The 23,499-nt window shown below is 33.6% G+C and overlaps 2 long non-coding RNA genes across 4 annotated transcripts; both read right to left on the bottom strand.

Annotated features, from left to right (window-relative positions):
• Positions 1–6,886: 6,886 nt before the first annotated feature.
• On the bottom strand, positions 6,887–22,773 carry LOC125075906. 2 transcript variants are annotated; one of them, XR_007120254.1, is made up of 4 exons: positions 22,758–22,773; positions 21,160–21,287; positions 19,810–20,760; positions 6,887–8,185 (listed from the first exon to the last, which is right to left on the bottom strand). It is a non-coding gene; the product is annotated as an uncharacterized LOC125075906 (long non-coding RNA). The 2 variants fall into 2 exon arrangements; XR_007120253.1 differs by lacking the exon at positions 22,758–22,773 and adding an exon at positions 21,820–21,838.
• On the bottom strand, positions 8,659–10,427 carry LOC125075903. 2 transcript variants are annotated; one of them, XR_007120244.1, is made up of 3 exons: positions 10,152–10,427; positions 9,507–9,630; positions 8,659–9,136 (listed from the first exon to the last, which is right to left on the bottom strand). It is a non-coding gene; the product is annotated as an uncharacterized LOC125075903 (long non-coding RNA). The 2 variants fall into 2 exon arrangements; XR_007120245.1 differs by lacking the exon at positions 10,152–10,427 and adding an exon at positions 9,752–10,017.
• Positions 22,774–23,499: the final 726 nt, after the last annotated feature.

The raw sequence follows: 23,499 nt of genomic DNA, 5'->3' as shown, positions 1-23,499 counted from the left end.
AATGTAATTTCCACAATCCTTGGATTTTTGTTTTCAAAACACTGGCACAATTTTAAAAACTATTCTAAAAGACAATATTAAAAAAAAAATTGTCATACATCAAAACTATCGCCGTGCCTATTCAGTAAAAGCACATTCGCGAGCTAAGAAAAAGCAAGACATCAAAGCATATCTCGGTGCAACTAGACTACACAATCGGCAGAATTTAATTATCCGAGCTATAAAGTAACGCTTTACAAGTAACAAGAAGAGAAGGATATATAAATTGACTAATATTCATGGTTTTCCTAGATTCCCCAAAAAAATTACATTTCACACTAAGTGCAACACAGACTATAATATTGAAAAATATAATTCGGGAGTAATTATTAAAAGACCGTTACTTCTGATTAAATTTCACAATTCTCAGAGCAATCACAATCACACACATCTCTTTTTAACAGGTTAAAAAAATTTGAACCACGCCTAAAATAAAATATTTTAAATAAAACACGTCTTACCTCAAAGCAAGCACTGACTCGACTAAGTTAAAACTTAAATTTTGTGTACAGAGCGCATTCGCGAGTTGAAGGGATCAATACATCAACGCATTACCTGGATGTTCAAGTAGTTCTCATTTTTATAGATGTAAATACTGAAAGTATTTTCCTTGATCTAAATAAATCTGGTACAATGCCTGAATTGGACAAATAGGTAAATAATTATAAAACTAGGCAAAAGGAACGCGCGGAACATTATAATGACGTAACTGGAGCTAATAGAAAATCTAATAGAAAATAGGTACTGGTAATAGTCCGGTCATAATAGACGTTCACCCTTGCATAAATTCCCAAGAAGCTAAAAATTTACATTAACGTACGGACGCCAGTATAACGAAATTGTGAAAAGTTCCCATCGACACCGTATTTTTAAAAACTTTACGGTTAGTTTTAAAACAAAAGCGCTCAGTCAAAAATAGAAATCATGCAATAGTCTACAAAAAATGACGTTCATCTTTTTCATTAAAATTTAAAATTTCTGAGAAAAAGTGATTTTATAATTTACTCATCTTTACATTGTATAAAACAAAGTCGCTTTCTCTGTCCCTATGTCCCTTATGCTTATGTATGTATGCTTAAATCTTTAAAACTTCCCAACGGATTTTGATGCGGTTTTTTTTAATTGATAGAGTGATTTGAGAGGAAGTTTTTTGTGATGTCGTAAATTTATACATTTTTTGCGCTTACATTGTAAATGCTGGCGGAACCCTACTAGCTAGACCAAAATAACGTTCTACAGAATTATACACCTCCAAAATGTCTACAAAAAACTCCGCGATGGTATATGTCTAACTCTTAAAGATAACCCACAATAGACATTTCTTATCGTTTACTTTTTACGAGAAATAATGGCTTATTTTCGAAGCGATTTTAAGTAATATAGCATTAATCCTTATTCAATTTGTTATACCGTACCTATTTGTTATCACTACATAGTATAAAACAAAATTGCTTCCCGCTGACTGTCTTTTCCTGTCTATGCTTAAATCTTTAAAACTATGCAACGGATTTTGGTTAGGTTTTTTTTATAGATAAATTGATTTAAAGAGAATGATTTTGTATGTATAATACATGGACAATATAGATAGATAAACATTGATAATTTTAGATGTTTCTAATGTGATGTCGTAAAAAGACACATATTTTGCGCATATACTGCAAACGCTGGCTAAACGCTATGAGACAGATCAAAATAATGTACTACAGAATTGTAAACCTCAAAAATGACTTCAAAAAAGTCCGCGATGGTATGTGTCTATCTATGTGTGTATGTAAGTGATAATCCACAACAACATTTTTTGTCATTTATTTTTTACCATTAAAGGTTGTAAGTTGTTGAAAGTATTGTCATGTGTAGAATTTTTAGAACTAGAAGCATAAAACTTATATTTTAGGCTGTATACTTACAAAGTAACATATCATGACACCCACTCAGGAGGGAATTTTGGATATTCTACCACTAAATGGGTGAAATAAGAGTTGAACGTTCGTATGGAATTTTTTAAGTTAGAAACATGAAACTTTATTTTTGGGATACTGATTAAATAGGAGTAGATACTTATTTAAGTGTTTCTGCATATTTTACCCCTACGGGGGTGATATAAGGGTTGAAAGTTTTTATGGAAGTCGTCATTTTTAAGATAGAAACATGAAACTTTATTTTTGGGATACTGATAAAAAATGAGTGGATACGTATTTAAGTGTTTCTGATCTTATAGCCCTGAAGTTAAAATAAAACTCTATTAACAAAAATCCCCTATTCACATTACATGAGTGACCGTCCTTTGTTTTATTGCTAATTTTGCGCGGGAAAAGATCATTTTTGATTGATTACACTTATTTTTATGTATATAATTAATTTGACGAATAAAACAAAAAAGACCCGCTGAGTTTCTTTCGCCGATTCTTCTCAGGTCAGGGTGTTCCTTTTTCCGAACCGGTGGTAGTGTTTAATTTGACCTTCAATAAGAAAGTGTAATGCTTCTATATTGAATAAAGGAATTTGAGTTTGAGCTTATATTAGTTGTATAATATGTTGCTCAATTTGCCTCTTTTCCAATTGAACCTCGCTTTCTTTTGGACTTTGTATCTTCACGCTGGTGGAAATTCGTATTTGGCATTGGCATGGGGTTTTTGTGGGAAAAAGAAAAAGAAATTGAAATAATATATTTTTCTGTCTCGGATTTATAAATTTGGATCAAAAACTATTGTTTAAATGTTGACAAATAACCAGTGTTTATTCGTTTTTATAAATGAGAAGAGAAAAATAGATATTTGTTGATACTTTTTTTTAAATAAATTTTTGAAGTTGCATTTTTGACTTATTTTGAAAAAATCTAAATATCGTGATAATTCAAAAATGGTTCGCTTGTGCATTATGCATATGGGGATTAAAATTATTTCAAATAGTTACCCCCTATAACCTATATCCTTGTATATTATCCTTGGTTTTGGTAGGTTTTTTTATATAATTTTATAAGAAATATAAATAATGTTTTACTCAATACGCCGTTAAAAATATGTATCCGAGAATCAATTTTCCCGCCATGACGAGTATCTGTCAATGTTTATGTTACCATCTTAAAAATATAATATTATAAGGTTTAATAGACAGTATAATAGATAATAGACAAAGTGATATATACTCACTTGTAGTACAGAGATAATAATAATGTATATAATATTTAATATAAAGTATTACATTCTACACATAGGACGGATATCGTTCAAATGAAATTCGTCAAAATCACTATAATTTCAGAAATTAACATTTTTATATTATATTCAGTATAATAGTTGGAGATAGGGCCAAACGATAATAATAAGCTTCAAATACACTTATTTTCTTAACTAAGTTATACACACACTAGTGGGGCCCCGCGAAACATCAAGTTTATTCAAAAGATTTCTTAGGAATTTCGAAACTTATGACAGGTTTTATTTTGTTTTCATTTTATAATAAACTACAAGTCACTCATCTACATTTGGCGCCAAAGTGAGAAATCCTCTTTTAATTAAATGTTTTAATATCAAATAGTATACATTAGTTCAGTTAGAATCTGAATTTGTGGAAAACAATTTACTTTCATATTTTTTATACAATCTTAGAACCGCTCTCTAACCGGCCTGTAACTATTTTTCGCTCTCTAAAATTAATTCTTTATTAAATCGTAGCAATTTATTAAATTGCAATCATGAATCCTCTTTAATTATTTACACATCTAAGGCTCTTCGAAATGAAACCATAACAGATTTTTTATGTGCAGCTGTCTTCCCATAATCACTGGGACAAAAATCGAATTAAGATATGATTATTGATTTAATAAATTGCAATCAAGAATCTTCTTTATTTTTCTGCACACTACGGCTGGAGCTCTTCAAAATGAGACCGTAACCGATTTCTTATGTGCAGCTATCGTCCCAGTCTATTGATATATAAGATAAGATAAGAAATAAAACAACAGTTAATTCCTCTCTTTAATCGATAGGTTATATTACTTTTAAAGATAAAATGCTTTCACTCAAGTCTTTGAATTTAATGAGAAATCTTCGAATTTCTGTATGAAATTCTGTTTTGTTAGTTGGTTAAGTTATTTTCAAAGTCATGAGTGAAACCTTCGTGCTTATTCACTAAGTCGGTTATAGACACTCAGATGTTAAATAGGAAAAATCGTTATACTAGATCTTATGATACAGAAATATAAAAGAAAATTAAATCTAAAGTACACATTAAATGATTCAGGAAAACCATTTTTATTTCAAAGAATATTTATAAAAAATTTGACAACTTGACTTAAAATTGTTAAGATTTATAGTACAAGTATACAAAGCAAGTTGGCCATGTCCAAAAGTTGTTTAAAGTAATAAAATGTAGAAACATTCCATGGTGAGGTCCAGAGTAAGGTGTTAGAGAGCTGTAGTTTCTTGATAGAAGAAGAAAGACAGAATATCGATCATCGATATATTGAGATACATATTCGTATAATTAAATTATCCTAAGTCTCCACGCTGTGTTGTGTCGGGGGAATATGTCCGACCTGTGAACCAGTGAAACCAATTTTGTAATTTGATACTTTCATTTAAATTCCTTTTTCCGGATATTAAATCCTACATCCTAAATCCTACATACATATATTAAATCGTCTCGGGACGTATATAATTTAGCCTTCGTATTTCCCCTCATCGTTCGAAAAATCCAACGTATTAAAAGCTCGTGACATGACAATCAGAAAGAGCTCGCATCGGCTCGAATAGGTACTCAGACGACATGTAGACGTATACGATTCAGGTCGACATTGAATATGAACTGCGCGCGCTCACAACAATGGAATCCTGTATAGGTCCACCCGCCACCCGCTATACAGTCTGTCGACACATTAATGCTGGCGAGTCCGTCGGGACAAGAGATAACAAATTGCAACTAACGCGAACGACAAACAGCATTGACCCTAAAAATCCTTCTTCTAACATCCAGCGACACCATCTCCTTTCGCGGACACAACACTAGCGTGGGCTGCCCCACCATTATTCTATGAGATTGTATATTCATATTTATTATAATGTTTCAAAGTAGATATCTAAAGACTAATCGTTCCGTTACTTTGCTCACTTTTCCCGATCCTTATTGCGTATGTGAATAAGAATATTACGTTCCTAGATTACTGTCGGTACGTAAGAGTATAACATCAGTACCATCGGAACGTGTTATTGATATTCTTACAAAGTGGCGTAACTTAAGTAAATAATACATCATAAACATTTCAATCAAATAAAATAATCCGGAACATAACATACGTAACCAATGAATTGCATTTTTGATTTTTTAAGCCGAAACAAGCGATTAAACTTAGTGCGGGTGAGTTGTTAAAAGGATCAATCATCAAAGTTGAAAATATTCTATCGGATCGAACTTCAAATACAACTTAGGAATTTTATGTCAAGTTTCAATTGCTCGGACTGCTCAATAGTAAATACCAATACGTCTTCCTCGTCAAATCTTTGCTCAAAACTGCTCCTTATAAACATCCATCGTCCGAAACAGCTACATGAAACTAGATATCTTACTGTTGAAATAAAATCATTCCACTTCGTTAGCCCTTTCGTTTCATTCTTAATATGTATTTAAACTGTTATTGACAGCATTCATATTTTACTAAAGTATGTATACTAATAAAAAATGATCTGAAGTTATTTAAAATCGTCTGTTCTTCAAGTTAGATGACGCCTGCGCACTGATAGTATTAAGTCAGACCACTATATAACTTCAAACCGCATCATAAAGTAATTAACTGATGATCACACGTACACGAACTCATCATTAAATTATCATAGAAAATGTAACTAACACTTGAACAAATGGTCGCTAATCGTAAGATAACTCAACGAAATCAATATTCAAATTAAAATTGACCAACTTGTGCTCTGTTACTCAATGGATCGCCGCAGTTAAACCTTGAGGCACTCATTATAACTGACAGTTGGGTAAGTCTCCGGGCCTTCTGTATGGTGAATCGCGACCGGCTGATGATATTTTCATAAACTACACTATAATAAACTAAGGCACATACCCTAAACCACGCAACGTAATGAACTCTAAGTACTCCGGAGAACTACGAAACTGTCAACGGATCAGCTGCGAGATGTTAAACCTAGACTTTATTCACACATTGAGTAAAGAGCGATTATGCCGGTGGAAATGAAAAATACCATAAAGTCAAGTCCGGGGTATGTGTCACGGCCGGTGTCGGTCGGCTATCGACTAGTGTATGGAACTCGCGTAGCATATCACAATATTCGCCATATCGCTTACTTGTAACGGTGTGCATTGTCTGTGTACAAACATCAATACGGATGCTATCTACTCATACATCGTTAAATAATAAATCTAATCTATCGCTTCTTTCTTAAAAATAACGTCATCGTAATATATCTTTGCTAAGCACTACTAAGCTGTCTGTACACATACAAAGCGCTCTAAAATAATATCCTCTTTAAGGCACATACTTTTTGAGGTTGCTAAATTACTGCGTAAACACGACGCCGCCGCTGCTTAAAAATGAAATTAGATCAGATATAGAGACTGTCGTTAATTTATTGAGCGGTGAGGTAAGAATAAGTTGAAAACAACTCTAACGTCGTCAAAGGAAAAGCGCCGCGCCTGCGTCGTGCTTAGATCTAAAACTACGAAAAACGTCATGAATTTGTATAATATTGCTTGTTTATAGAATACTTCGCGGATTTTTAAAAATACTCTCGTTGTGTATCACTTCTGATACACAACGAGAGTATTTAGATTTGAGTGTTTATTGAGTATTTTTTTAATATCGATTAACGATGTTAATCGATATTAAAAAAATAATCTATATTTATAAAGCGCGTCCAGTTTCTGCGATCGCCTCCAAATAGCCGTGAAAAGGTGTATTGGCCGGGTGGCCGAGGAGATCCTGAAACCTAACCGTGAGCACCATGAGGTAGTTTCTAGGTTGCTGTTATAATATATTGCGAATGACAAAAGTAATCCGAACAAAATACACACAACAGTTATTGCTTTTATAGAGGTCTATGAGTTTCGCTTTGTTCATACGATCCGAACTGAGGGCATACAACGGTCCGACGCAGCCGTCCGCGCTTCGATCAACAAACATTATTGGCAGCGTCGAGTCATCGTATGAATCCCTCTCTGTACCCGTCCTACCGCATATTTTTGTATTATTTTGTATAAAAAACACTATTTGCCCATGACCGTTTAACCATTGCGACTGCCACGAATCATGAACAAACATCTCAAAAATACGACACATATATATCAGTAAATAATCGTGTATAAATGTATATCTGGCGAAAATTATGATAGTCCGTCCAATTATGTTATCTGTTTAACTATCCCGAGTTTCGGGAATCAGCTACTTCTCGACAATAAATTTGTCGTAATTATTGCTAAGCGAGTTTTCCTTGAAGTCAGAAATATTAAATTGTAAATATGGCAAAATTCCTTTGGTGAGTATCTTCGCATTTATATGTTTTCTTAATTAACGGGAGCAAGCACTTGTTTTTAATCGTCAAGTCCGGGAAGACAAGCGCCATGCTATTTACTCCAACTCGATTGGCCATAGTAAATAAGACAGTCTCGTCAGTCGTCTCAATCGGTAAATTTAACGTCACATTTGGCGTCAATAAAACAGTTTCCGAACATCCAAGCTGTTAATATAAGGGCTTGACCGCAATCGTGTATGAATAATAAAGTTGATCCGACAGACATTCTCAACTACAGCAAACTTGCGCCGTCTGAACATCGCGATCCAAAACACCATCACAACATCTAGTCCAATCAAGAGTATAAATGCCATTCTCTGAAAATGTACTTCCAAAATCCTTCCCTAAGACATTTCCTCTGAAATGTGGCGAATAGCATTAACACGGATCGAAAGAATCGGAGAAAGTATGCTAATCTCTTTATTGTGTTGAATTTTCCCGTAAATGTCCAATTGTTGCAATTCTTTAGGTCCGATCTGAATGTGGTGTAAAGTGACTCTCAGCCGTTTCTTTCGACTGTGAGAACGTAAGGATCTATATTCTATACTAATAATATAATTGATTAATTAAAACCTTCACCTGTGTGACCGTTCCCATAACATCAAGATAAATACCTTCAAATTCACACAGGGGAAAGTATTTATACTGTATTATTACTCGTTTCATAAATGCGCATCTATGTCGATCAAAGTTGCAATTTTAATGCTCCATTGAAATTTTGCTAATATCATCATATTACTTTTTGTCTATTGAGACCAAATGATAGAAAATTTTATCATTACATTATTATTGTATGAAAAGTTATTAAAAAAAATATAAAAAGTTCAGAAATCTTGGAGTCAATTAGTGATATATTACCTTCTGTCTCCCGTCTATGTCTACTTTTCATTTTAAAAATAATCAATCTGTTACCGTTCGCATGAACCCTGCCTATTACACCCTTATCTCGAACTATACTATATACTCCTATGCCTCCATTTATCACTAGTCGGAGAACTAGTGATAACACCCGAATTTTTCCACATCCAGACGATCCACTCTGCGTCTAAGGTATTTGCGTACAGATGTTAGAGCATCCAACTTTTTCCCAATAAGGCAAAACTTTTCGTGATCGTGAACTTTACAGCAAGCCCAAACAGAAGATGTATATTCCTCGTAAACAAATACTACCGTGAAGCACTTAGGTGTACGATAGTCTCCGTCTCTTGTACCAAAATCACGTGGCGAAAATTATTATATTCGTTATGCATAAGTGCGCACTTATATCGGGGATATTATCTATGAAGATTATATAATAATGTCGAATATTAAATAAACACACATTAATGTATTAGAAGCTGTCGTCGGTAAAGTCGCCCTGGTCAGATGATGCCGTTATGTACGCCGATGTCGTGGACCCCACATGATGCGGAGATTGCCTCTTCAGAGCCTCATGACGTCAGTTTGTCAGGGGAGGTTCAGCCAAAGTCCGAGGTACTGACGGATTTCAGTCGGTCCCTCTACGAGTTGAGTCGAGTCGGTGATGTTTTGAATATGCGAGAGCAACATCGCGCATTGCGCCGTGCCTAAAAATTGTTTTAGTTATAACTTGTCAATAATTTAATATATAGAACGATTGAGCAAATAGATTCGAGGAATAAATTAATGAGTGTGATGATACTTCAAGATTCGATGCCACAATCATCTAGTCATTATTATTAACATTCCGTAAATGTCCTGCAGCTGGGTAACGCCCTCCTCTTCGCTTATAGAGATTTGGAGCTATTTAACCGCACACGTGTAAAAATATATACCTAATTCAATTTTCGTTTACTAAGAGGGCTACTAACCGAACTCCTAGTTCGGTTATTTTAAAATACATACACTAAAATTAAAATAATAGTTTTTATCGTGTATATAAAACTTGGAATAAGATAATCTGAATTCTATAATCACCTTTGATGATGATGTTGGGCGCTTCATCTTCTACTGTAGCCGGCATCGCGACTTCAAGCTTCGTAAACGGTTAGATCACCGTAGCGGTTGTTCGTAGAACTCTTTTACGAAGGCGACCTCGAATCTAAAACAATAGTTATATTGAGTACCTGCCTATATGGAATATATAAATTACTTAACGAAATAATGAAGTCTTTATTATTTTCCATGAAGCGCGATTTTTCCTACTTATTTAAACTATTTACCTAAACAACGAAACAATTTTTCAAGAATGGTTGTAGGATAAGATATCTCAATAAATGTGCCCTTTGCATTTTATTAATGTAAATATTTCCGAACCTATGGCAGATTTTTGAATTTGACTCTGATTCATAGACAAACCGTTCTAAACACCTTTAACAAGGGCGTCTAACACCAGAAAAGTTGTTTTGTAAATTAAGTTTAGTCAACTCAATATGAATTGCATTTACAAAGTGCATCCGTGAGTTTTGAGTAATCGATACATCGGCGCATGCCTAGAAGCAAACCATACTACCCAATCGATAGAGGTAAAATATCCGAGCCGAAATGCAACAAATGAGAAAAGATTAAGAAGGTCAATGTTGTCTTTTTATGAAATCAGATGAAAATAGTTTGTGGTCAAACCTTTGTGTATTTTTTAAGTCAAATTCTTTTTTATAAAATCAGAATTAGCTCGAACTTTATAATTCGGAAATAATTTTAATAAACGAATACGTTATTCTTTCACAATCCTTGAACCAATCATCGGAAATTAGGCACTCAACTAAAACATCTCTTTTCTTAACAGTCTCGAAATTTTATGAACCGCACCAATAACACAATATTTTAAATAAAACAAGCTGTTACTGGCTCGACTAAGTTAAAATTGCAAATTCAGAGCGCATTCACCAGATTAAAGATATCAATACATCGACGCATGCCCAGATGCAATTCCGCTGCATAATCTATGGAGCTAAGTTATCCGGGCCGCAAATTGCGCGCGCATGATGTGCAACAAACGATTGAAGCAAGCTCATTGGTCAGAAATTCACTTCTTTGTCAAAACACTGATCCCATTAAACATCATAGCCAGCAAATTTAAATTAAAAATGTAATTTCCACAATCCTTGGATTTTTGTTTTGAGCACTGGCACAAGTTTAAAAACTACTATAAAAGACAATATTAAAAAAAAATTGCCATACATCAAAACTATCGCCGTGCCTATTCAGTAAAAGCACATTCGCGAGCTAAGAGAAATCAAGACATTAAAGCATGTCTCGGTGCAACTAGACTACACAATCGGCAGAATTCAATTATCCGAGCTATAAAGTAACGCTTTACAAGTAACAAGAAGAGAAGGATATATAAATTGACTAATATTCATGGTTTTCCTAGATTCCCCAAAAAAATTACATTTCACACTAAGTGCAACACAGACTATAATATTGAAAAATATAATTCGGGAGTAATTATTAAAAGACCGTTACTTCTGATTAAATTTCACAATTCTCAGAGCAATCACAATCACACACATCTCTTTTTAACAGGTTAAAAAAATTTGAACCACGCCTAAAATAAAATATTTTAAATAAAACACGTCTTACCTCAAAGCAAGCACTGACTCGACTAAGTTAAAACTTAAATTTTGTGTACAGAGCGCATTCGCGAGTTGAAGGGATCAATACATCAACGCATTACCTGGATGTTCAAGTAGTTCTCATTTTTATAGATGTAAATACTGAAAGTATTTTCCTTGATCTAAATAAATCTGGTACAATGCCTGAATTGGACAAATAGGTAAATAATTATAAAACTAGGCAAAAGGAACGCGCGGAACATTATAATGACGTAACTGGAGCTAATAGAAAATCTAATAGAAAATAGGTACTGGTAATAGTCCGGTCATAATAGACGTTCACCCTTGCATAAATTCCCAAGAAGCTAAAAATTTACATTAACGTACGGACGCCAGTATAACGAAATTGTGAAAAGTTCCCATCGACACCGTATTTTTAAAAACTTTACGGTTAGTTTTAAAACAAAAGCGCTCAGTCAAAAATAGAAATCATGCAATAGTCTACAAAAAATGACGTTCATCTTTTTCATTAAAATTCAAAATTTCTGAGAAAAAGTGATTTTATAATTTACTCATCTTCTTTACATAGTATAAAACAAAGTCGCTTTCTCTGTCCCTATGTCCTTTTGTATGCTTAAATCTTTAAAACTTCCCAACGGATTTTGATGCGATTTTTTTTAATTGATAGAGTGATTTGAGAGGAAGGTTTTTGTGATGTCGTAAATTTATACATTTTTTGCGCTTACATTGTAAATGCTGGCGGAACCCTACTAGCTAGACCAAAATAACGTTCTACAGAATTATACACCTCCAAAATGTCTACAAAAAAGTCCGCGATGGTATATGTCTAACTCTTAAAGATAACCCACAATAGACATTTCTTATCGTTTACTTTTTACGAGAAATAATGGCTTATTTTCGAAGCGATTTTAAGTAATATAGCATTAATCCTTATTCAATTTGTTATACCGTACCTATTTGTTATCACTACATAGTATAAAACAAAATTGCTTCCCGCTGACTGTCTTTTCCTGTCTATGCTTAAATCTTTAAAACTATGCAACGGATTTTGGTTAGGTTTTTTTTATAGATTGATTTAAAGAGAATGATTTTGTATGTATAATACATGGACAATATAGATAGATAAACATTGATAATTTTAGATGTTTCTAATGTGATGTCGTAAAAAGACACATTTTTTGCGCATATACTGCAAACGCTGGCTAAACGCTATGAGATAGATCAAAATAATGTACTAGAGAATTGTAAACCTCAAAAATGACTTAAAAAAAGTCCGCGATGGTATGTGTCTATCTATGTGTGTATGTAAGTGATAATCCACAATAACATTTTTTGTCATTTATTTTTTACCACTAATATTGGCTAATTTTCGAAGCGATTTTAACCTATACAGCATTAATCCTTATCCAATGAAATGCCTTAAATACATTATTGATTTAATGTTGATCTATATGGCCCTTAACAGCATATGATTTAAATGAATATTTTCGAAGATATTACAGATTTAAAAATTGCGGAACCGAGCGTTTGCGGTGGGTACCTGCCGGCCGTGGCGGCGGGAGTGTGGTATAGGCGCGTCGGAAGCCGCGGTTCTCCCTGTAGCACTTTGAATTTAGCAGCGATCGGTCGCGGTTATCGGAACTCTCTAGCGAGGGAAATATTAATCCATACTTCCATACTATACTAATATTATAAATGCGAAAGTAACTCTGTCTGTCTGTTTTGCTTTCACGCCAAAACTACTGGATCAATTCAAATGGAATTTGGTACACAAATAGTCTAGAGCCTGAGAAAGGACATAGCTCTGTAAAGGGTTGAAAAGGGGGATAAAAGGTTGTAAGTTGTTGAAAGTATTGTCATGTTTAGAATTTTTAGAACTAGAAGCATAAAACTTAAATTTTTTGGGCTGTACACTTACAAAGTAACATATCATGACACCCACTCAGGAGGGAATTTTGGATATTTTACCACTAAATGGGTGAAATAGGGGTTGAACGTTCGTATGGAATTTTTTAGTTAGAAACATGAAACTTTATTTTTGGGATACTGATTAAATAGGAGTAGATACTTATTTAAGTGTTTCTGCATATTTTACCCCTACGGGGGTGATATAAGGGTTGAAAGTTTTTATGGAAGTCGTCATTTTTAAGATAGAAACATGAAACTTTTTTTTTGGGATACTGATAAAAAATGAGTGGATACGTATTTAAGTGTTTCTAGATATTCTACCTCTAAGGGGTAATATGGGTAGGACATTTTTTATATAGATTAGTCTGGAAATCCGTCATTTTTGAAGTTAGAAGCATGAAACTTATAAAATAGGTGTTAACATTTCTTATTCATGATTCGTATTCATTTCGTCTGTCATTTTGAAGTTAGAAGGTCGAAATTTTATTTTTGGGCTACCGATTAAAAATGAGTTGATTCGCATTTAAGCGTTTCTGGATATTCTACCCTAAGGGCTGAAATATACACCAATGTGGTATACAAAGAGTTATTACATTAACGTAACATTTTAAGTTAATTTATAAATATATTCATATTCTACGCGGGCAAAGCCGCCGGTAATAGCTAGTTCCTTATAATAGGAATCATTTTAAGTACCCCTATTTTACAGACGAACTTGACCGGACTGTAAGTATAATAGGTATTTAGAATTGAAATAAACGCGATATGCATGTAATAGTTAACACAAAGGTACACTGATTGAGATTTTGATATTCATTCGTGTAAATTAATAATCGGTTTATCAAAACAATGGCGGGACTTCTAAAGATGTCATGCCGTGAGCATGTCATTCACTCATTTGTGTTTTGACTCTGATTGCTAATTTCTTTTTTTTTGGTATTTTATAACATATTAATAAATACATTAGTACACAAACTTCATTTAATTTGATAGATCTTATAATCCTAAAGTTTAAATACAACTCAATTAACAAAAATATTCACATTACATGAGTGACCGTCCTCTATTTTATTGCTAATTTTGCGCAAGAAAACATCATTTTTGATTGATTACACTTATTTTTATGAAATCGGATACTATAACAAAATATAAGTTTATTAAATATATAATTATAATATAAATGTAACTGCATAATATACGTATACACTATAACAATATCTCTTTTCCAATTGAACCTCGCTTTCTTTTGGACTATATATCTTCACGCTGGTGGAAATTCGTATTTGGCGTTGGCATGGCATTTTTGTGGAAAAAACAAAAAAGAAATGAAATAATTTCTTTTTCCGTCTCGCATTTATAAATTTGGACCAATAACTATTGTTTTAATATAGACAAATAACCAGTGTTTATTCGTTTTTATAAATCAGAAGAGAAAAATAGATATTTGTTGATACTTTTTTTAAATAAATTTTTGAAGTTGCATTTTGGACTTATTTTTTAAAAATCTAAAAGACGTGATAATTCAAAACTGGTTCGCTTGTGCATTATGCATATGGGGGTTAAAATTATTTCAAATAGTTACCCCCTATAACCTAGATATACTAGATATAAAAAGATATACTAGATATAAAAAGGGACCAAAAATTATCCTTGGTTTTGGTAGGTTTTCTTATATAATTTTATAAGAATTATAAATAATGTTTTACTCAATACGTAGATAAGAATATGTATCCAAGACTCAATTTTCCCGCCATGACGAGTATCTGTCAATGTTTATGTTACCAGATTAAAAATATAATATTATAAGGTTTAATAGACAGTATAATAGATAATAGACCAAGTGATATATACTCACTTGTAGTACACAGATAATAATAATTTATATAATATTTAATATAAAGTGTTACATTCTAGAAATAGTATGGGTATCGTACAAATGATATTCGTCAAAATCACTATAATTTCAGAAAATAACATTTTTATATTATATTCAGTATAATAGTTGGAGATAGGGCCAAACGATAATAATAAGCTTCAAATACACTTATTTTCTTAACTAAGTTATACACACACTAGTGGGGCCCCGCGAAACATCAAGTTTATTCAAAAGATTTCTTAGGAATTTCGAAACTTATGACAGGTTTTATTTTGTTTTCATTTTATAATAAACTACAAGTCACTCATCTACATTTGGCGCCAAAGTGAGAAATCCTCTTTTAATTAAATGTTTTAATATCAAATAGTATACATTAGTTCAGTTAGAATCTGAATTTGTGGAAAACAATTTACTTTCATATTTTTTATACAATCTTAGAACCGCTCTCTAACCGGCCTGTAACTATTTTTCGCTCTCTAAAATTAATTCTTTATTAAATCGTAGCAATTTATTAAATTGCAATCATGAATCCTCTTTAATTATTTACACATCTAAGGCTCTTCGAAATGAAACCATAACAGATTTTTTATGTGCAGCTGTCTTCCCATAATCACTGGGACAAAAATCGAATTAAGATATGATTATTGATTTAATAAATTGCAATCAAGAATCTTCTTTATTTTTCTGCACACTACGGCTGGAGCTCTTCAAAATGAGACCGTAACCGATTTCTTATGTGCAGCTATCGTCCCAGTCTATTGATATATAAGATAAGATAAGAAATAAAACAACAGTTAATTCCTCTCTTTATTCGATAAGTTATATTACTTTTAAAGATGCTTTCACTCAAGACTTTGAATTTAATGAGAAATCTTTCCGAATTACTGTATGAAATTCGGGTTTGTTAGTTGGTTAAGTTATTTTCAAAGTCATGAGTGAAACCTTCGTGCTTATTCACTAAGTCGGTTATAGACACTCAGATGTTAAATAGGAAAAATAGTAATACATATTAGATCTTATGATACGGAAATATAAAAGCAAATTAAATCTAAAGTAAAAAAATATAATAATTCACGAAAAACATTTTTATTTGAAATATAATTTAAAAAAAATTTACCTACAATTGATAAGATTTATAATTAATACAAGAATACAAAGTAAGTTGGCCATGTCCAAAAGTTAGTAAATTAATAAAATGGTGAAAACATTCCATGGTGAGGTCCAAAGTAAGGTGCTAGAGAGCTGTAGTTTCTTAATAGAAGAAGAAAGACAGAATATCGATCATCGATATATTGAGATACATATGCGTATAATTAAATTATCCTAAGTCTCCACGCTGTGTTGTGTCGGGGGAATATGTCCGACCTGTGAACCAGTGAAACCAATTTTGTAATTTGATACTTTCATTTAAATTCCTTTTTCCGGATATTAAATCCTACACTCGTCTCGGGACGTAAATAATTTAGCCTACGTATTTCCCCTCATCGTTCGAAAAATCCAACGTATTAAAAGCTCGTGACATGACAATCAGAAAGAGCTCGCATCGGCTCGAATAGGTACTCAGACGACATGTAGACGTTCAGGTCGACATTGAATGTGAACTGCGAGCGCTCACAACAATGCAATCTTGTATAGGTCTACGCGCCACCCGCTATACAGTATGTCGACACATTAATGCTGGCGAGTCCGTCGGGACAAGAGATAACAAATTGCAACTAACGCGAACGACAAACAGCATTGACCCTAAAAATCCTTCTTCTAGCATCCAGCGACACCATCTCCTTTCGCGGACACAACACTAGCGTGGGCTGTCTCACCATTATGCTATGAGATTATATATTCATATTTATTATAATGTTCCAAAGTAGATATCTAAAGACTAATCGTTCTGTTACTTTGCTCACATTTCCCGATCCTTATTGTGTATGTGAATAAGAATATTACGTTCCTAGATTACTGTCGGTACGTAGGAGTATAACATCAGTAACAGCGGAACGTATTATTGATATTCTTACAAATTGAAGTAACTTAATTAAATAATACATCATAAACATTTCAATTAAATAACATAATTCGCAACATAACATACGTAATCAAAGAATTGCATTTATTATTTATTAAACCGAAACAAACGATTAAACTTAGTGCAAGTGAGTTTTAAAAAGGATCAATCATCAAAGTTGAAAATATTCTGTCGGATCGAACTTCAAATACAACTTAGGAACTTTATGTCAAGTTTCAATTGCTCGGACTGCTCAATAGTAAATACCAATACGTCTTCCTCGTCAAATCTTTGCTCAAAACTGCTACTTATAAACATCCATCCTCCGAAACAGCTACATGAAACTAGACATCTTACTGTTGAAATAAAATCATTCCACTTCGTTAGCCCTTTCGTTTCATTCTTAATATGTATTGAAACTGTTATTGACAGCATTCATATTTTACTAAAGTATGTATACTAATGAAAAATGATCTGAAGTTATTTAAAATCGTCTGTTCTTCCAGTTAGATGACGCCTGCGCACTGATAGTATTAAGTCAGACCATTATATAACTTCAAACCGCATCATAAATAATTAACTGATGATCACACGTACACGAACTCATCATTAAATTATCATAGAAAAAACTACAACTAACACTTGAACAAATGGTCGCTAATCGTAAGATAACCCAATGAGAACCAATTTTAATATTAAAATTAAAATTGACCAACATGTGCTCTGTTACTCAATGGATCGCCGCAGTTAAACCTTGAGGCACTCATTATAACTGACAGTTGGGTAAGTCTCCGGGTCCTCTGGATGGTGAATCGCGACCGGCTGATGATATTTTCATAAACTACACTATAATAAACTAAGGCACGTACCCTAAACCACGCAACGTAATGAACTATAAGTACTCCGGAGAACTACGAAACCGTCAACGGATCAGCTGCGAGATGTTAAACCTAGACTTCATCCACACATTGAGTAAAGAGCGATTATGCCGGTGGAAATGAAAAATACCATAAAGTCAAGTCCGGGGTATGTGTCACGGCCGGTGTCGGTCGGCTATCGACTAGTGCATGGAACTCGCATAGCATATCACAATATTCGCCATATCGCTTACTTGTAACGGTGTGCATTGTCTGTGTACAAACATCAATACGGATGCTATCTACTCATACATCGTTAAATAATAAATCTAATCTATCGCTTCTCTCTTAAAAATAATATCGTCATATAACTTTGCTAAACGCTATTAAACTGTCTGTACACATACAAAGCGCTCTAACATAATATTTCCTCTTTAAGGCACATACTTTTTGACGTTGCTAAATAACTGCGTAAACACGACGCCGCCGCTGCTTAAAAATGAAGTAAGATCAGATATAAAGACTGTCGTTAATTTATTGAGCGATGAGGTAAGAAAAAGTTGAAAACAACTAGGTATAATGCTGTCAAAGGAAATACGCCGCGCCTGCGTCGTGCTTAGATCTAAAACTACGAAAAACGTCTTGAACTTGTATAATATTGCTTGTCTACAGAATACTTCGCGGATTTTTAAAAATACTCTCGTTGTGTATCACTCCAGATGTCACGAGTGGAGTGTTAATCGATATTAAAAAAATAATCTATATTTATAAAGCGCGTCCAGTTTCTGCGATCGCCTCCAAATAGCCGTGAAAAGGTGTATTGGCCGGGTGGCCGAGGAGATCCTGAAACCTAACCGTGAGCACCATGAGGTAGTTTCTAGGTTGCTGTTATAATATATTGCGAATGACAAAAGTAATCCGAACAAAATACACACAACAGTTATTGCTTTTATAGAGGTCTATGAGTTTCGCTTTGTTCATACGATCCGAACTGAGGGCATACAACGGTCCGACGCAGCCGTCCGCGCTTCGATCAACAAACATTATTGGCAGCGTCGAGTCATTGTATGAATCCCTCTCTGTACCCGTCCTACCGCATATTTTTGTATTATTTTGTATAAAAAACACGATTTGCCCATGACCGTTTGACCATTGCGACTGCCATGAATCATGAACAAACATCTCAAAAATACGACACATATATATCAGTAAATAATCGTGTATAAATGTATATCTGGCGAAAATTATGATAGTCCGTCCAATTATGTTAACTGTTTAACTATCCCGAGTTTCGGGAATCAGCTACTTCTCGACAATAAATTTGTCGTAATTAATAATTATTGCTAAGCGAGTTTTCCTTGAAGTCAGAAATATTAAATTGTAAATATGGCAAAATTCCTTTGGTGAGTATCTTCGCATTTATATGTTTTCTTAATTAACGGGAGCAAGCACTTGTTTTTAATCGTCAAGTCCGGGAAGACAAGCGCCATGCTATTTACTCCAACTCGATTGGCCAAAGTAAATAAGACAGTCTCGTCAGTCGTCTCAATCGGTAAATTTAACGTCACATTTGGCGTCAATAAAACAGTTTCCGAACATCCAAGCTGTTAATAAAAGGGCTTGACCGCGATCGTGTATGAATAATAAAGTTGATCCGACAGACATTCTCAACTACAGCAAACTTGCGCCGTCTGAACATCGCGATCCAAAACACCATCACAACATCTAGTCCATTCAAGAGTATACATGCCATTCTCTGAAAATGTACTTCCAAAATCCTTCCCTAAGACATTTCCTCTGAAATGTGGCGAATAGCATTAACACGGATCGAAAGAATCGGAGAAAGTATGCTAATCTCTTTATTGTGTTGAATTTTCCCGTAAATGTCCAATTGTTGCAATTCTTTAGGTCCGATCTGAATGTGGTGTAAAGTGACTCTCAGCCGTTTCTTTCGACTGTGAGAACGTAAGCATCTATATTCTATACTAATAATATAATTGATTAATTAAAACCTTCACCTGTGTGACCGTTCCCATAACATCAAGATAAACCTTTATAATACCTTCAAATTCACACAGGGGAAAGTATTTATACTGTATTATTACTCGTTTCATAAATGCGCATCTATGTCGATCAAAGTTGCAATTTTAATGCTCCATTGAAATTTTGCTAATATCATCATATTACTTTTTGTCTATTGAGACAAAATGATAGAAAATTTTATCATTACATTATTATTGTATGAAAAGTTATTAAAAAAAGTATAAAAAGTTCAGAAATCTTGGAGTCAATTAGTGATATATTACCTTCTGTCTCCCGTCTATGTCTACTTTTCATTTTAAAAATAATCAATCTGTTACCGTTCGCATGAACCCTGCCTATTACACCCTTATCTCGAACTATACTATATACTCCTATGCCTCCATTTATCACTAGTCGGAGAACTAGTGATAACACCCGAATTTTTCCACATCCAGACGATCCACTCTGCGTCTCAGGTATTTGCGTACAGATGTTAGAGCATCCAACTTTTTCCCAATAAGGCAAAACTTTTCGTGATCGTGAACTTTACAGCAAGCCCAAACAGAAGATGTATATTCCTCGTAAACAAATACTACCGTGAAGCACTTAGGTGTACGATAGTCTCCGTCTCTTGTACCAAAATCACGTGGCGAAAATTATTATATTCGTTATGCATAAGTGCGCACTTATATCTGGGATATTATCTATGAAGATTATATAATAATGTCGAATATTAAATAAACACACATTAATGTATTAGAAGCTGTCGTCGGTAAAGTCGCCCTGGTCAGATGATGCCGTTATGTACGCCGTTGTCGTGGACCCCACATGATGCGGAGATTGCCTCTTCAGAGCCTCATGACGTCAGTTTGTCAGGGGAGGTTCAGCCAAAGTCCGAGGTACTGACGGATTTCAGTCGGTCCCTCTACGAGTTGAGTCGAGTCGGTGATGTTTCGAATATGCGAGAGCAACTTCGCACATGGCACCGTGCCTAAAATGTTTTTTAGCTTGTTATAACTTGTCAATAATTTTATATATAGAAGGATTGAGCAAAAAGATTCGAGCAAAAAAATTAATGGTGTGATGATTTAAGATTCAATGCCAAAATCATCTTGTCATTATTATTATTAACATTCCGTAATTGTCCTACAGCTGGGTAACGCCCTCCTCTACGCTTATAGAGATTTGGAACTATTTAACCGCACACAATAATGCGTAAAAATATATACCTAATTCAATTTTCTTTTACTAAGAGGGCTACTATCCGAACTCCTAGTTCAGTTATTTTAAAATACATACATTATAATTAAAATAATAGTTTTTATTGTGTCATCTAACTCAATATATTTATATATAACTTGGAATTAGATAATCTGAATTCTATTATCACCTTTGATGATGATGTTGGGCGCTTCATCTTCTACTGTAGCCGGCATCGCGACTAGCTTCAAGCTTCTTAAACGGTTAGATCACCGTGGCGGTTGTTCGTAGAACTCTTTTACGAAGGCGGCCTCGAATCTAAAACAATATTTATATTGAGTACCTATATGGAATATATAAATTACTTAACGAAATAATTAAGTCTTTAATATTTTCCAAGAAGCACGATTTTTCCTACTTATTTAAACTATTTACCTACACAACGAAACATTTTTTTAAGAAATTTTTTTAAGAAACGAAACATTTTTGTAGGATAAGTTATCGCAATAAATGTGCCCTTTGCATTTTATTAATGTAAATTTTTCCGAACCTATGGTAGATTTTTGAATTTGACTCTGATGCATAGACAAACCGTTCTAAACACCTTTAACAAGGGCGTCTAACACCAGAAAAGTTGTTTTGTAAATTAAGTTTAGTCAACTCAATATGAATTGCATTTACAAAGTGTATCCGTGAGTTTTGAGTAATCGATACATCGGCGCATGCCTAGAAGCAAACCATACTACCTAATCGTTAGAGGTGAAATATCGGGACCGAAATGCAACAAATGAGAAAAGATTAAGAATGTTGTCTTTATATGAAATCAGATGAAAATAGTTTGTGGTCAAACCTTTGTGTATTTTTTAAGTCAAATTCTTTCTTATAAAATAAGAATTAGCTCGAACTTTATAATTCGGAAATAATTTTAATAAACGAATACGTTATTTTTTCACAATCCTTGAACCAATCATCGGAAATTAGGCACTCAACTAAAACATCTCTTTTCTTAACATTCTGAAAATTTTATGAACCGCACCAATAACACAATATTTTAAATAAAACAAGCTGTTACTGGCTCGACTAAGTTAAAATTGCAAATTCAGAGCGCATTCACCAGATTAAAGATATCAATACATCGACGCATGCCCAGATGCAACTCCGCTTCATAATCTATGGAGCTAAGTTATCCGGGCTGCAAGTTGCGCGCGCATGATGTGCAACAAACGATTGAAGCAAGCTCATTGGTCAGAAATTCACTTCTTTGTCAAAACACTGATCCCATTAAACATCATAGCCAACAAATTTAAATTAAAAATTTCATTTCTAATTAATTTGCACAATCCTTGGATTTTTGTTTTAAACACTGGCACAAGTTTAAAAATATGTCATACATCAAAACTATCGCCGTGCCTATTCAGTAAAAGAACATTCGCGAGCTAAGAGAAATCAAGACATCAAAGCATGTCTCGGTGCAACTAGACTACACAATCGGCAGAATTAAATTATCCGAGCTATAAAGTAACGCTTTACAAGTAACAAGAGAAGGATATATAAATTGACTAATATTCATGGTTTTCCTAGATTCCCCAAAAAAATTACATTTCAAACTAAGTGCAACAAAGACTATAATATTGAAAAATATAATTCGGGAGTAATTATTAAAAGACCGTTACTTCTGATTAAATTTCACAAACCTCGAAGCAATCACAATCACACACATCTTTTTTAACAGTATAAAAAAATTGAACCACACCTAAAATAAAATATTTTAAATAAAACACGTCTTACCTCTAAGCAAGCACTGACTCGACTAAGTTAAAACTTAAAATTCCTGTAGAGAGCGCATTCGCGAGTTGAAGGGATCAATACCTCAACGCATTACCTGGATGTTCAAGTAGTTCTCATTTTTATAGATGTACATACTGAAAGTATTTTCCTTGATCTAAATAAATCTGGCAAAAGAGAAGTTTGATTTAAGCAATGCCTGCAATGGACAAATAGGTTAATAATTATAAAACTAGGCAAAAGGAACGCGCGGAACATTATATTGACGTAACTGGAGCTAATAAAAAATAGGTACCGGTAATAGTCCGGTCATAATAGACGTTCACCCTTGCATAAATTCCCAAGAAGATAAAAATTTACATTAACGTACGGACGCCAATATAATGAAATTGTGAAAAGTCCGTCCACAAAAGTTTATACAAATCGAAACCGTATTTGTAAAAACTTTTGTGCAAGGCCAGAATTCATAAGAATGGACTAAACGGTTAGTTTTATGATAAAGTCGCTCAGTCAAAAATTGAAATCATGCAACAATATACAAAAAATGTCGTTCCTCTTTTTCATTAAAATTCAAAATTTCTGAGAAAAAGTGATTTTATAATTTACTTATTCCTTATAATAGGCATAATTTTAAGTACCCTTATTTTACAGGCGAGCTTGACCGGACAGTAAGTATAATATTAATATGCATTTAATGGTTAACATAAAGGTACACTGATTGAGATTTTTTTGTCTTCTAAACATG

The sequence above is a fragment of the Vanessa atalanta genome, chromosome Z, assembly GCF_905147765.1.
Source record: "Vanessa atalanta chromosome Z, ilVanAtal1.2, whole genome shotgun sequence".
Lineage (NCBI taxonomy): Eukaryota > Metazoa > Arthropoda > Insecta > Lepidoptera > Nymphalidae > Vanessa > Vanessa atalanta.
The sequence above is the reverse complement of the archived record's forward strand: the minus strand, read 5'-3'. Positions and strand labels throughout refer to the sequence as shown.